The sequence below is a fragment of the Dromiciops gliroides genome, chromosome 1 (assembly GCF_019393635.1).
Source record: "Dromiciops gliroides isolate mDroGli1 chromosome 1, mDroGli1.pri, whole genome shotgun sequence".
NCBI classification, from domain to species: domain Eukaryota; kingdom Metazoa; phylum Chordata; class Mammalia; order Microbiotheria; family Microbiotheriidae; genus Dromiciops; species Dromiciops gliroides.
In genome coordinates this window covers 652,810,944-652,826,033 of record NC_057861.1, presented here as the reverse complement: position 1 = coordinate 652,826,033, position 15,090 = coordinate 652,810,944, and the positions used below count along the sequence as shown (strand labels likewise).

General features: G+C 33.9%; 1 protein-coding gene across 2 annotated transcripts in view; it reads right to left on the bottom strand.

Moving 5' to 3' along the window:
• The window catches only part of CCDC171 (coiled-coil domain containing 171), a 437,148-nt gene that overhangs the window by 222,809 nt on the left and 199,249 nt on the right, over nt 1-15,090 (bottom strand). The gene's annotated exons all lie outside the window — the stretch shown is intronic.

Below are 15,090 nucleotides of genomic sequence, written 5' to 3'. Positions count from 1 at the left end.
ATGAGTATTTTGTTCTTCTAAACTGTTTGTTTTTCCAACTGATTATTTGATCAAATTATATAAAGTATTTCCTTGGTAAATTGATTGCCAAGACAAGTGTAAATTAATTCTAGAAATACTATTTTTACAAAAAAAGAAATAAAGAAACATTATTATTTGGAATTATTGCACATTGTAACTTATATTCTGAGTCAAAGCAAATTCACATTTTTTGCGATCATTATTATCCTCCATTTTAAATCCACATGAAACTTGGATTATGGGAATATACCATTTAAGACATTAATTTGTCTTCACCCATGAGAGGAATACATACAAGAGCAGGCATTGGATTGTCACAGAAGGAGAGACACACCCAAAGTCCAGGTACCACACTGCCTTGGGAAAGGCTGAGAAAATGCCTATTGGCAAGAGTCAAAGTTGGGTTCTTTTGGTTTAATTTTCCCCCCAGATGGCACTGGATGGCCAGGCTATGCCATCTCATTGGAAAGCTAACTTCAATTCCGCCTTCTATATGCCTGATATCATGGACATCTCAATCCTATGCATCTGATTAAGCCTGACTCAGATATTTCTCTGTTCTTTTGTGGCAACCCCCATAATTATCTCAGGTGTCATGATAAATGCAATATTGGGGGAGGGAGGGAGAAAAATTTGAAATTGGAAATCTTATAAAAACAAATGTTGAAAACTATCTCTACATGTAACTGGAAAATAATAAAATAATTTTATTTTAAAAAATACAATATTGGATTTGGCCTTGACATCCGCTACCAATTATATTAGATCCTTTAATTTCTCATAATGACATGAGGATAATTAGGCAGATGATGCAAAAAGTGATGAAGATTTTTTTAAAAAAATATTTTCTTAATATCACAATGGTCTTCTCAATTTACCCTCCACATGGGGGGAATGTAGTAATATTAAGTTTTAGAGAATGTTTCAATTTTTGTTTTTATTATATGTTTCATGTGTAACAACTAAGATTCTGAATTTCCTTAGACATGTTTTTTAGAACTCTCATTGTTTGATTTGATTATTGGCAAGGCAATTTAAAATTGTGTTAAGCTCAATTTTGTAGGAAATTTTCCTGGCTGATTACCAGCAACTAAAACACCTAAAAGACTTCCATTCCACAACTACACCCAGAGGACATCCCAAGAATCATCTGAGAAAAGACTTCCAAATACTTAAATGGACATTTTCCTGTTTTCCTTTTCCCCATTATATTACACTGTTTATAATGTCCACCTGCTAAAGGGGAGTACCCCCTTTAGTTTTTCTGTTTGTAATGTCTACCTGCTAAAAGGAGAGTGCCCCCTTTAGCCTTTGTTAATGTTTCTTTTCTCTCTTTTCATTCCCTTTACTTTGTTAGTCAGAAATACCTAATGTTATTGCTTCATTAAGGAAAGAATTGTTTCTTAATGAAGCACAGGTGAGAATGTGATAAAATAATGGGATCTGGCAGCCACCAAAGGGCTCCCCCTGAAGACTGATTTGGAATTGATTGAATTGGGTGAGATTGAGAAACTGACTGAGAACCTACTTAAGAATGATTAAATCAAGACCACACCTAGCTGGCCCTGAGTGTAGTGTTCTCAGAAGTTGAACCTACTTAAGGTTGATTAAATCAAGACCACACCTGGCTGGCCCTGAATAGAGTGTTGTTCTCAGAGGCTATGGACTACGCCATCATCAGGAGACCACTCTCAACCAATCAGTTTGAAGGACCTCCCCTTTTGGGGAGGGAGACAGGAAGTAGGAAGTGGAGGCTGGCTTGCTGGACCTCTTTTTATCCTGGATTTTTGGCATGGTGGCAGCAGAGGCAAAACAGAATAGAAAGATCTAATCCACGTGTTCTCTATAGAAGTGTGGATAGCTAAATAAAGTTGGCTTTCTCAACTTTTCTCTCTCTACTAATTTCTAATATACTTTAATAAATCCTTAAAAGCCTAAACTTTTCCTGAAATTATCAGTAAATATTAGCCAGTTCCCCCCCAAAACTAGGGGGGGAAGCAGATTAGGACCCACATTTAGATTTTAAACATCACATAATCAATAGTGATTTGGAGTATTTTTTTCATATGGCAATAGATAGCTTTGACTTCTTCATCTGAAAACTGCCTGTTCATATCCTTTGATGATTTCTCAATTAGGAAATGACTTGCATTCTTATAAATTTGATTTAGTTCCCTATATGTTTTAGAAATGAGGCCTTTATCAGAAACACTGGCTATAAAAATTGTTTCCCAGCTTTCTGCTTCCCTTCTGATTCTGGCTGCATTGCTTCTGTTTGTACAAAACCTTTTTAATTTAATGTAATCAAAATCATCCATTTTGCATTTCATAATACTCTCTATCTCTTGTTTGGTCATAAAGTGTACTCCTCTCCATGGATCTGAGAGGTAAACTATTCCTTCCTCTACTGATTTACCTATGGTGTCACCCTTAACGTATAAATCATATATACATTTTGACCTTATTTTGGTATATGGTATAAGATGTTGGTCTATGCCTAGTTTCTGTCATACTATCTTCCATAAACTAGGTAAATCTAATAAAAAATAAAGAAAGAAGTTAAGGCAATGAGTAGAGTTTTTTAAAGAGTTAGATATGATAAACATCTGGAGAAAACTGAATGGGGACAGAAAGAAATATGCCTATTTTCTTAGTGATACATGGCACCTACAAAAAACTGACCATGGATTAGGACATGAAAAACTCACAATCAAATGCCAAAAGGCAGAAGTATTAAATGCATATTTTTCAGAGCATGATACAATAAAACTTATATTAAATACAGGGATGTAGAAAGATAGATTTAAATTAATTAGAAACTAAATTATATTCTAAAGAATTAATAGATTGAAAAATAAATCACATAGAAATAATCATAAATTTCATTAAAGAGAATGACAACAATAAGACAACATGCCAAAATTTCTGGAAAGCAGCTGAAGCAGTACTTAGGGAAAAAATTATATCTCTTATATCTGTTTATATAAATAAGATAGAGAAAGAACAGATCAATGAAATTGGACATGCAACTAAAAATTGAATAAGAAAACTTTAAAATCTCCAATTAAACACAAAATTAAAAATCCTAAAAATTAAGAAAGAGATTAATAAAATTCAAAGTAAAAAAACAACAACATTGAATTGATACATGAAACTAGGAGCTGGTTTTAAGAAAAAACACAATAAAACAGAAACTACTGCTTAATTTAATTTTTAAAAAATAAAATAAAATTACCAATATCAAAATTGAAAAGGGTGGATTCACTAAAAATGAAGAGGAAATTGAGCAATTATTAGGAGCTTTTTTGCCCAATTATATGCCAATAAATCAGACAATAGAAGTGAAATGAAATAAATTAATATTTACAAAAATATAAATTGCCCACATTAGCAGTAGAACTAGAATACTAAAATAATCCCATCCTAGCAAAAGAAATTAAGCCATCAATGAACTCCCTAAGAAAAAGTCCCCAGGGCCAAATGGATTTACAAGCTAATTCTACCAAAGATTTAAAGAACAATTAATTCCAATACTATATAAACTATTTGGAAAAACAGGTGAAGGAGTCCTACCAGATTACTTTTATGACACAAATACCTTGCTGATACCTAAACCAGGAAGAACAAAAACAGAAAAAGAAAGTTCTAGACCAATTTCTCTAATGAATATCAATTACTCATGGACAGCCTGAGCCAGTATAATAAAAATGACAATTTCATATAAATTAATTTATTGACTGCTATACCAATCAAACTGCAAAAGAATTATTTTTAGAGCTAGAAAAAATAAAATTCATCTTGAACAAAAGGTTAAGAATATCAAGGGAATTAATGAAAAAATGTGAAGGAAGGTGGATTAGCTGTACTAAATTTTGAGTAGCATTATAAAGCAGTAATCATCAAAACAATCTGGTATTGGCTAAGAAATGCAGTGGTAGATCTACAGTAGAAAATGACCATAGTAATTTAGTATTTGATAAATCCAAAGACTCAACCTTTTGGGTCAAGAAATCACTATTTGACAAAAACTGCTGGGAAAACTAAAAAAATAGTATGGCATAAACTAGGTACACTTCAACATTTTACAATGTATACCAAGATAAGGTGAAAATAAATACAAGATTTAGACATAAACAGTGATACTAATAAGCAAATTGAGAGAGCATAGAATAGTATACCCATCAGATCTATGGAAAAGTAAAAATAAAAATGTCCAAAAAAGTGATAAAGAGCATTATGAGATAAAAGATGGATAATTTTGATTACATTTGATTTAAAAGATTTTTCACTAACAAAACCAATGCATCCAAAATTAGACAGAAAGCAGAAAGCTGCGGGGAAATTTTCCAGCAAGTATCTCAGGCTTATTTCTGAAATATATAGATAAATGAGTCAAACTTATAAGAATTTAAGTCACTCCGCAATTAATAAACAGTCAAAGAGGAAGAAGTCAAAGCTATCACTAGTCATATGAAAAAATGCTCTAAATCATTATGGATTAGAGAATGCAAATTAAAACAATTCTGAAGTACTACCTCACATTTATCAGATTGGCTACTATGACAAATGTTGGAGGGGACATGGGAAAACTGGGACACTCATGCAGTTCGTGGAGTTGTGAACTGATCCAACCATTCTGGAGAGTACTATGGAACTATGCCCAAAGGCCAACCAAATTATGCATATCTTTTGATTCAGCAATACTACTACTAGATTTATATCCCAAAAAGACAAAAATGAAGGGTGTGATGGGGAAATAGGACTTATGTGTACAAAAATATTCATAGAATCTCTTTGTGTGGTGGCAAAGATTTAGAAATTGAGAGGATGCCCATAAATTGAGGAATGGCTAAATAAGTTGTGGTATATGATAGTAAAGATATATTATGGTGTCATAAGAAATGATGAGGAGGCTGATATAATAAAAACCTGGAAAGACTTACACAAACTTAAGCAAAGTGAAGTGAGCTGAACAGAAGACCATTATACACAGTAACAACAATAGTGTATGATGATCAACTGTGAATAATTTAGCTATTTTCAGCAATAACAATAATCAAAGAAAATTCCAAAAGATTCATGATCAAAAATGCTATCCATATCCAGCAAAAGAGCTGATAAGAGTCTGAATGCAGGTTAAAGCAGACTATTGTTCACTTCATTTTTTGATGAGGTTTTTTTTTGGGGGGAGGGGGTCTATCTTTTTTCACAACATGAAGAATATAGAAATATGTTTTTCATGACTGTATATGTATAATCTATATAAAACTGATTATTGTCTCAGGGTGAGAGGAAATGAATAATGAAAGGAGAAAATTTGGAATTCAAAATTTTTTTAAATGAATGGTAAAAATTGTTTACACATGTAATTGTAAAAAATAAAATATTTTTAAATAGACATTTTCTATTTTGTTTTCCAAATTTGCTATTTATTTTTAGCTATTTAAAAACTTTTTGAGCTTCAAAATCTCTCCCTTCTACCAGCCTCCCCCAACCACTGAGAAGGCAAAAAAATATGATACCCATTTTTTATATGAAATCATGTGAAACATATTTCTATATTAACCATGTCCAAAAAAAGGTGTGAAAAATAAAGTGAGAAAATGATACTTCAATTTATACTCAGAGTTCATCAGTTCCCTCTCTAGGGATGGATAGCAATTTTTATCATGAGTACTTTGGAATTCTTGGATAACTGTACTGATCAAAGTAGGTAAGTCTTTCATTACAATATTGTTATCATCATTACAATATTTCTGCTTCTGTGTAGAACATTCTCCTGTTCCTGCTCATTTCATTTTTGCATCAGTACATATGGGTCTTCCCAGATTTTTGTGAAGCTATTCTAGTTGCCATTTCTTATAGCACAATAGTATTCCATCATAATCATATACCACAACTTGTTCAGCTATTCTACAATTGATGGGCATTCCCTCAATTTCCAATTCTTTGCCACCACAAAAAGAGCTGCTATAAATATTTTTGTATAAATTTCCTTTTTCTTTGAGTTCTTTGAGATACAGACCAAGTAGTGGCATTGCTAAATTTGCTAAATTTAAGGGTATACATACTTTTATAACCCTTTGGGCAGAGTTCCAAATTGTTCTCCAGAGTGGACAGACCAGTTCACAACTCCACCAAGAGTTCCTAAGTGGACCTATTTTCCCTTTTCCCATTTAGTATCTGTCATTTCTGATAGCTAGTATCTCATAGTTGTTTTAATTTTAATTTCTCTAATCAGTAGTGATTTAGAGCATTTTTCATATAATGATGAATAGCTATGATTTCTTCTTAAAATTGCTTATTCAAATCCTTTGACCAATTATCAATTGGAGAATGGTTCTATTTTTATAAATTTGATCTAGTTCTCTATATATTTGAGAAGTGAGGCCTTTATATGTGAAACTTACTGATAAATTATTTGATATTCAATGTCTGTGCTAACTTTTAGCAAGATGAAGTTTCCCTGATTATCTCTTTTAATTAGGTCTATTTTTTCTCTTGCTTTGTCTGATGACAACTATACTTCCCTTTTTTTCAGTTTAAGCATGATAGATTCTGTTTTGGCACCTTATTTTATCTGTGTGTTTCTTTCTGTTTCAAGTGTGTATCTACTAAACATATTGTTAAGTTCTGGATTCTACTCCATTTTGCTATCTGCTTTCATTTTATGGATAAGTTCATCCCATTCATGTTCATGATTACTATGTATTTCCCTCAATCCTATCTTCTCTTTGTCCTCCCTAGCTCCTTTTACCCTGTCCCCCCTCAAAAGTGTTTTCATTCTAAACAATGCCTCCTTAATGCACCCTCCCTTTTTATCAGCCCCCTCTTCTTATCTCTTATCCCCTCATCCTCTTACTTCCCTGTTGAGAATAGATTTCTATACCCAACTGTATATGTTTATGTATATGTGTGTGTGTGTGTGTGTATTCTTCCCTATTTAAACCAATTCTGATGAGCGTGAGGTTCAAGCATTGCCCACCCACCCCTACTTTCTTCTCAACTTAAAAGTTCTTCATTGTATGTCTTTTTTGTGAGATAATTTTCCCCCATTTTCCTTTGCCTGCCCTCTTCTACCACTGCATCCCTCTTTCTTATCTGTCATTCTCAGATCATCCCAACATAATTGACCCAAACCCATGCCCTCTATTTATGCAGACTCCTCCAAAGTGTCCTAATAATAACAAGGTTCTTGGGAGTTACATGTATCATTTTTCTATATTTGAATGTAAACAGTCATTTTTTCAGTTGGGTCCAACTCTTTGTGACATCATTTAGGATTTTCTTGGCAAAGATATTAAGTATTCTACCATTTCCTTCTCTAATTCATTTTACAGATGAGAAAACTCAAGCAAATAGGGTTGAGTGACTTGCCTGAGGTCATGCAGCTAGCAAGTGTCTGAGGCCAGATTTGAACTCAGGGAGATGAGTTTTCCTGACTCCAAGTCAAGCATTCCATTCACCACACTACCTAGCTGCCCTGCCTTTCTGGTAATCCAATAATTCTTAAATTATTTTTCCACAATCTATTTTTCCAAGTCAGCTATTTTTCTGATTAGCTGATTAAATTTTTCTTCAATTTTTTCATTCTTTTGACTTTGTTTTATTGTTTATTGATGTCTCCTAGAGTCATTAGATTCAATTTATTCAATTGTGTTTTTTAAGCAATTATTTTCTTAGATGAGCTTTTGGGCCTCTTTTTCCATTTGGCCAATTTTGGTTTGGGGTTTTTTGTTTTTGTTTTTGTTTTTTTTAGTGGGGCAATTGGGGTCAAGTGACTTGCCCAGGGTCACACAGCTAGTAAGTGTCAAGTGTCTGAGGCCGGATTTGAACTAAAGTCCTCCTGACTCCAGGGCCGGTGCTCTATCCACTGCACCACTTAGCTGCCCCCCAATTTTGTTTTTGAAGGAGTTCTTTACTTCAGTGAATTGTTGTACCTCCTTTCCTATTTGGTCTATTCTACTTTGTAAGAAGTTCTTTTCTTCCATGAATTTTGTGCTTCTTTTATTATTAATCCAATTCTATTTTTAAGGTAAGGCAAATAGGTAGCAGAGAGGATAGGGTTCTAAGGCCTGGAGTCAGGAAGACCTAAGTTTAAATCCTGCCTCAAATACTTAATAAGTCAAGTCACCTAAGCCTATTTGCCTTAGTTTCCTCATTTGTAAATGAGCTGGAGAAAGAAATTTCAAACTATAGTATCTCTGCAAAGAAAACCCCAAATAGGGTCACAAAGAGTCAGACATGACTGAAATGACTAAACATTTTCTTCAGCATTTTTGTGCCTCTTTTACCAAACTGTTAATTCTCTTTTCATATATTTCTTGCATCACTCTCATTTCTTTTCCCAATTTTTCCTCTACCAGTCTTTCTTTAATTCTTCCAGAAGTTCTTATTAGGCTTGTATCCAATTAGCACTTTTTCTTTGAGCCTTTGCTTGTACCTATCTTCATGGTGTTGTCTTCTGAATTTGTGTTTTGGGTCCTCCTTTCAACCATAGTAGTATTTTATGTTCAAGTTCTTTTTTTTGTTGTTGTTTGCTCATTTTTGCAGTCTATTTTTTTTTTATTTGAACTTTATGTTAAAGTAGGGCTCTGCTCACCTCAGAGTGGGGAGGCTCTCTCCCAAGCTTCAGGCTTTTTCCTCCTATTGTTTTCAGAGCTAGTTCTGGGGGTCTGCAAGTTTTCAGTTTTTCAAAGATGGTGTGATCCAGGGAAAGGCATAGTCACTGCTCTTCTGGTCTACACTCTGGCCTTTACCTAGGAAGGACCCCTGTTTCCCTGAAGCTATGATTTCAAGTGCTCCTGTTGGCCCTAGAACTGTGACCAGGTCTCCTCCTCTACGGCAGCCACAATTGTTAGTATTCCCCTCTGACTTGGATCTGCAAAAAGGGCCTCCATTCCTTTGTGACTGACCACTAGCAATCCTCTCTGCAACTCAGAACTGAAAATGGGCAATAGATTTGCCACAATAACCAGTCCTGTACCCAGCGGCAACAAAGGCTTCCCTGTTATCTCTTTCTGACTAGTTTTCTAACCTACTTATCATCTCTGAGCTGGGAGCTCCTGAAGCTGTTGCGACTTTCATAGCTCCCTCCAAGGCTCACTGCTGGTGCTGCCACTGAGTATGTTCAAAGCTACCTCCTACTCCAGTGTCACAGACCTCTCCTGCCACCTCCTAAGTTGTCTTAGGCTGGAAAAATGTCTCATCTTTACCTTCTTCTTTTTTTTTTTTTTTTGGGTGAGGCAATTGGGCTTAAGTGACTTGCCCAGGGTCACACAGCTAATAAGTGTCAAAGGTCTGGTGCTGGATTTGAACTCAGGTCCTCCTGAATCCAGGGCTGCTGCTCTATCCACTTCGCCACCTAGCTGCCCCTCATCCTTACCTTTTGTTAGTTCTGCCATACCAAAATTTGATTTGAGACATTATATTAAAGTTGTTTAGAAGGGAATATTAATAGATTTCAGCTGGGTTGCTGCTTCTATTCTACCATCTTCAGCAATGAATATTATTGGAAAGGAATTTCCTTCCATTATAAACATTGTTTCGGTGATCTAGTGCTGTCCTTTCAGACACTCAATCAGACCCTTCTGGCACTGTTTGGAATTAATTGTCCAACAACATTTTAAACAATATTTTTTTCTTTTCCTTATGCTGTACTGATTACATGTTTAATTTCAAAATACCCAAAGCAAATTCTAAACCAGTTTTTATGCTCTAATATTCTAGCACTTGCTGCTAAAAAAATGTAAGAAGGCACTCCCCTCCCCACTGAAACAGACTGTAAAATAGTTTACCTCATTTGATATTAATTATGTTTTTTTAAGCACACAATCTCACAGAAATAGGGGAAACAGGAGAAAAGAAATAGGATCTTTTATCTTAGAAGTTACTGAGCCATAGGAGACACCAACAAGGAGGACACTACAGGAAAGATAGCCAAAAAAAAGAAAGGTAAGTATATAGATTCAAAGGGACCCAAGATAAGATAACTAGAAAATGAACCAAATGTTAACTGATAATATGATTTGTTGCAAAGATATGCAGGAAGGCAAGGTTACTCAGTTGCAATAAATAATAATTGAAATTTAACAGATGTGAGGTAGAGCCTCAGAAAAACATTATTTTGCATTTCTCTAGTTATTAGTGACAGTACATTTTCATATATCTATTGACAGATTAAGATTTCTTCTTTTTTTTTGACAGGTTAAGATTTCTTCTTTTGAAAACTGTCCACATCCTTATTTATCAATTCAAGAATGGCTCTTATTTTTATAAATTTAAATTGGCTCCTTATACGTCTTATAAATGAGAGCTCTATGAGAGAAATTTGCTGTAAAGATTTTTTTCCCCTCAGAAACCTATTTCCATTATATTTTTACTTGACTGTGTTTAAGCAAAACCTTTTTTAATTTATGTAATCAAACTTGTCCATTTCACCTCACATGATATTTTTAATCTCTTGTTTAGTAATGGTCTCTTCTATACATAAAACTGACAGTTAATTTCTTTATTGATATTAATTAGTTAGTCTATTGGGTTCTCTAAATAAGCCATCATGTCACCAACAAAAAGTGGTAATTTTATTTCCTCTTTGTTTATACTTTTCTACTCAATTTATTTTCCTCATCTAATTGGCATATCTAGCAATTCTAACAATAAATTGAATAGTAATGGTGATCATGTACATCCTTGCTTTATGCTTGATCATACTGGAAAGGCAGATAGTTATTCTCCATTAAAAATAATGCAAGTTCTTGGTTTTAGTTAGATACTACTTATCACATTAAATAAAAATGCATTTATTTATATACTCTCTAGTATTTTAACAAGAATAGGTGCTATATCTTTTCAAAAAGCAACTTCTATATCTATTGATCTAATCATATGATTTGTTTTTCTTGATATTAATGATAAAATATGCTGTTTCCCTAATATTCAACCAGTCCTGTTTTATTCATACACTCTCAACCTAGTAATTATGTATAATCACTGTGATATATTGCTGTAATCTTTTTAATAATATTTCATTTAAAATGTTTGCTTCCATCAATCATTTGGGGATATTGGTCTAAAATTTGCATTCTCTAATTTTAAATCACCCTTGATTAGGTATCAAAACTATATTTGTGGGGGCAGCTAGGTGGCGCAGTAGATAGAGCACCGGCCCTGGAGTCAGGAGTACTTGGGTTCAAATCCGGCCTCAGACACTTAACACTTACTAGCTGTGTGACCCTGGGCAAGTCACTTAACCCCAATTGCCTCACTAAAAAAAAAAAAAAACTATATTTGTGGCATAAAAGGACTTTAGTAGGACCCCTTGATTTATTACTTTTTCAAATAATTTATGTAACACTGAAATAAATTATTTCTAAAATGTTTGATTAAAATTAATTTGTAAATCCATCTGGTCCTCTTCCCTTAATGTGCTGGGAGTTCTTTTATAGATTTTTTCAATTTCTTTTTCAAATATTAGGCTATTTGAACCTTCTATTTCTTGTTCAGTTAACTGGGGAAATTTCGATTTTTCTAAATATTCATCTCTTTAAATGATCAGTTTAACTGTCCAAAAATTGGGTCAAATAATGGCTAATAATTTATTTTATTTCTTCCTCATTGGTTATAAATTGTCCTGTTACATTTTTTGTACTGTTGATTTTCTTCCTGATTTTTAAAAAATCAAGTTATCTCATTGTCTATTAATTTTATAAATAGGTGTTAATTTTATTAATTCAATAGATTTTGGCTCTCAATTTTATTACTCTTCTTTTATGTTCAGGATTTTTTTTAGGTGTATGCACAATGTGTTGGTCTGCTTTTTAACTCTAATAATGAAAATATTCAAAGAAATAAAATTTCCCCTAATAACTGCTTTGGTTGCATCACAAAAATGTTGATATGCAATCAAATTACCATGATCCTTAATTATTAATACTTGTTACAATTTGTTCTTTGACCATTCTTTAGGATTAACTTATTCTTGAATTAATTTTAGTTGTTTCTTGGGAGTCCTTTTATTTAATATAATTTTATAGGAATTGTGGTCTATAAAAGATGCATTTACTATTTCAACCTTTTTGCATTTTCTTATGAAGTTTTTATGACTTAATAGAGGATCAAGTTGTGTGAAAGCATCATGCAGAGCTGAGAAATATGTAAACTTTCTATTCTCATTCAGTACTCTACAAAGGTCTATCACATCTAATTTTACTAATACTGGATTCGGGTACCTCACTTCTTTTTTGTTTATTTTTATTTTTTGGTTTGGATCATCTAGGTCAGGAAGAAAGGTAAACTGAGCTTCTCTTCTATTGTAATTTTACTCTCTGTAACATTTCTCTCCATAAACATTTCTTTAATTTTTCCTTTAAGAATTTTTTATTTAAAAAAAAAGAATTGAGATGTTATACCCTTAGATGTATAAATAAATGTTTAGTATTAATATTAATTCATTGTCTATGGCAACTTTCAGCAAAATGTAGTTTCCCTGTTGAACTCTTAATTAGGTCCATTTTTGCTGCAGATTTGTCTGAGATCGTTTTTACCCCTTCCTTTCTGATGATAGCCGATGTAAAATAGATTTTGCTGCAGCTCCTTATTTTAACTGTATTCATATTTCTGTTTCAATTGTATTTCTTGTAAACAACATATTGTAAGACTGTGCTTATTTATTTATTGTTCCATTCTATTTTCTTCAATTTTATGGGACAGTTCATCCTAATCACATTCACAGTTATGACTTTTAATTCTATATTTCACTGTCATATATTTCTTATGAAAGAAGAAAACAGTGGCAAAAGAAAAATTAGTTCAGCACCACTGCTCTAAGTTTGATATAATTTGTTTGTGCTTCCCTGCCCATTTTCTCTTTTCCTCTCCCAGTGCTCAATACCAAGTTCTCATGCTTTCCTTCTTTTCTTTTAAACCCCTCTTTGAAAGATGTTCCACTACTTAGAGTTTGTATTGCTTTAAGACTTATCTTTCTCTTAATATATTCTTCCTCTCATCTCTCCCCTATCTATACATCTCTCTTTTATTTCTCCCCTTTCCTTCCTGTCTCTCTGCTGGGTAAACTGTATTTCTGTAAAGGGAATGCAGTGGATAGAATGCCAATCCTGGAGCCAGAAAGATACATCTTCCTGAGTTCAAATCTGGCCTCAGACACATACAGTGTGATTCTTGGTAAGTCATCTAACCCTGTTTGCCTCTGTTTCCTCATCTGTAAAATGAGCTAGAGAAGGAAATGGAAAATCATCACAGTATCTTTCCCAAGAAAATCCCACATGGAGTCAGGAAGAATTGGGCACGACTGAAAAATGAATGAACAACATCCAAATGTATGTAGATTCTCTTCCCTACTTTGACAAGTTCAGAAGGCAGTGAAACTCAAGTGTCACATATTTCTCTCTCACACACACACATGAATAATTTTACCTTCCTTCACATTCCTTTAAAATCATCAAAATATAATAACCACTCTCAGGATCTCTATCTATTTAGACTTTAACTATGCCTCTAATGACAAAAAGTTATGATAGTATATATGTATCATCTTCCTATATTAGAATGTAAGCAGTTTATCCTTGTTTAGTTCCTTTTGATTGCTTGCTCATATTTACCTTTGTGCATTTCTTTTGGGGCCGCTAGGTAGCACAGTGGATAGAATGCCATGCCTGAAGTCAGGAAGACTCGTCTTCCTAAATTCACTTAATCTGGTTTGCTTTAGCTTCCCAATCTGTAAAATGAGCTGGAGAAAGAAGGGGCAACCCTATCTTTGCCACAACATCCCCAATGGGGTCACAACAGAAACGACTGAACAACACCACATTTCTTTTACCTCCTCTGTATACACTCCAAAGTTCTGCTCAGCTTTGGGATTCTCATCAGGAATAAATGGAAGTCCTCTATCCCACTTATGATCCATTTCATTCATGAAAGAGTCTTTCACAGGAGTAAAGGAGCATGGTTCAGAATCAAGAGTCCCATAGGACTGTAATTTGTCATTGTGTGGATCAGAGCTCCTAATTTGTTCAGTTATTTGTCTTTACTGTTTGATTGTCACCGTACAGTTTTCCTCATTCTGGTCATTTCATCCTGTATCAATTCATATAACTCTTCTCAGGCTTTTCTGAAACCACTGGCTTCATCATATTTTATAGCAAATAGTATTCCATAACATGTCTAAAATCACTTCTTATGCATCAGTTTCTCAGTTGATGGGCACCTCCTCAAATTCCTAGTATTTTTTTATTCAAAAAGAGCTGTGAATATTTTTATACATTATTAGGGCTAATTTTTCTTACAATTAATTCCTCCCCTAATCTATCCAATCTTTCCTTCTCCCCTTTCCCTTCTCTCCTTTCCTATCTATTATCCTGTTGAAAGATATGTGTGAACCCATCCGTGTCTGTGTGTATCCTTGCCTCCTCGGACCATTTCAGACGAGAATGAAGCTAAATTCTCAGCCACTCCCCCAACTCCTTCCTTCTTGTTTATATAAACTTCTACATTACCCTCTCTCACCCCTCAGTATATTTTTCTTTTTTTCTCTTCTGCAAAGACCATTATGGTATAACAGAACCATAACCATCTGTATAATCAGACTTCCTATAACCCCTGATAAAGACAGTGTTCACAGGGAATATGTGTATCATCTCCCCTTGTTAAAATGTAAGTAAGCAGTTTATCTTTATTTAGTCCCTTTTGATTGTTCATTCATGTTTGCCTTTTTATGTTTCTCTTAATTCTCATGTTTGAACTTCATAGTTTCTATACATCTCTGGTCTTTTCATCAGGAATGCTTTTGCATGCTGGGAACATGAACCTGATAATATGACCTGTGGCAACATGATTCCTGTAAACAGTAAAAGAGCCCAAATAGGAAAATTTACATGTGCTAACCCATGTAACCAAGGGACCATCTTTTGGTACTCAGACATTTTTGTTCTGTTGCTATATAATATCCAGCCTGGTCTAAGTGGGGTGCAGAGACCTACCACTTTCCTCCTGCTACCTAGGTCTGATATCCTGATTAAGCTCCCCCAAAAAACCTATTACTTCCATCCTGGC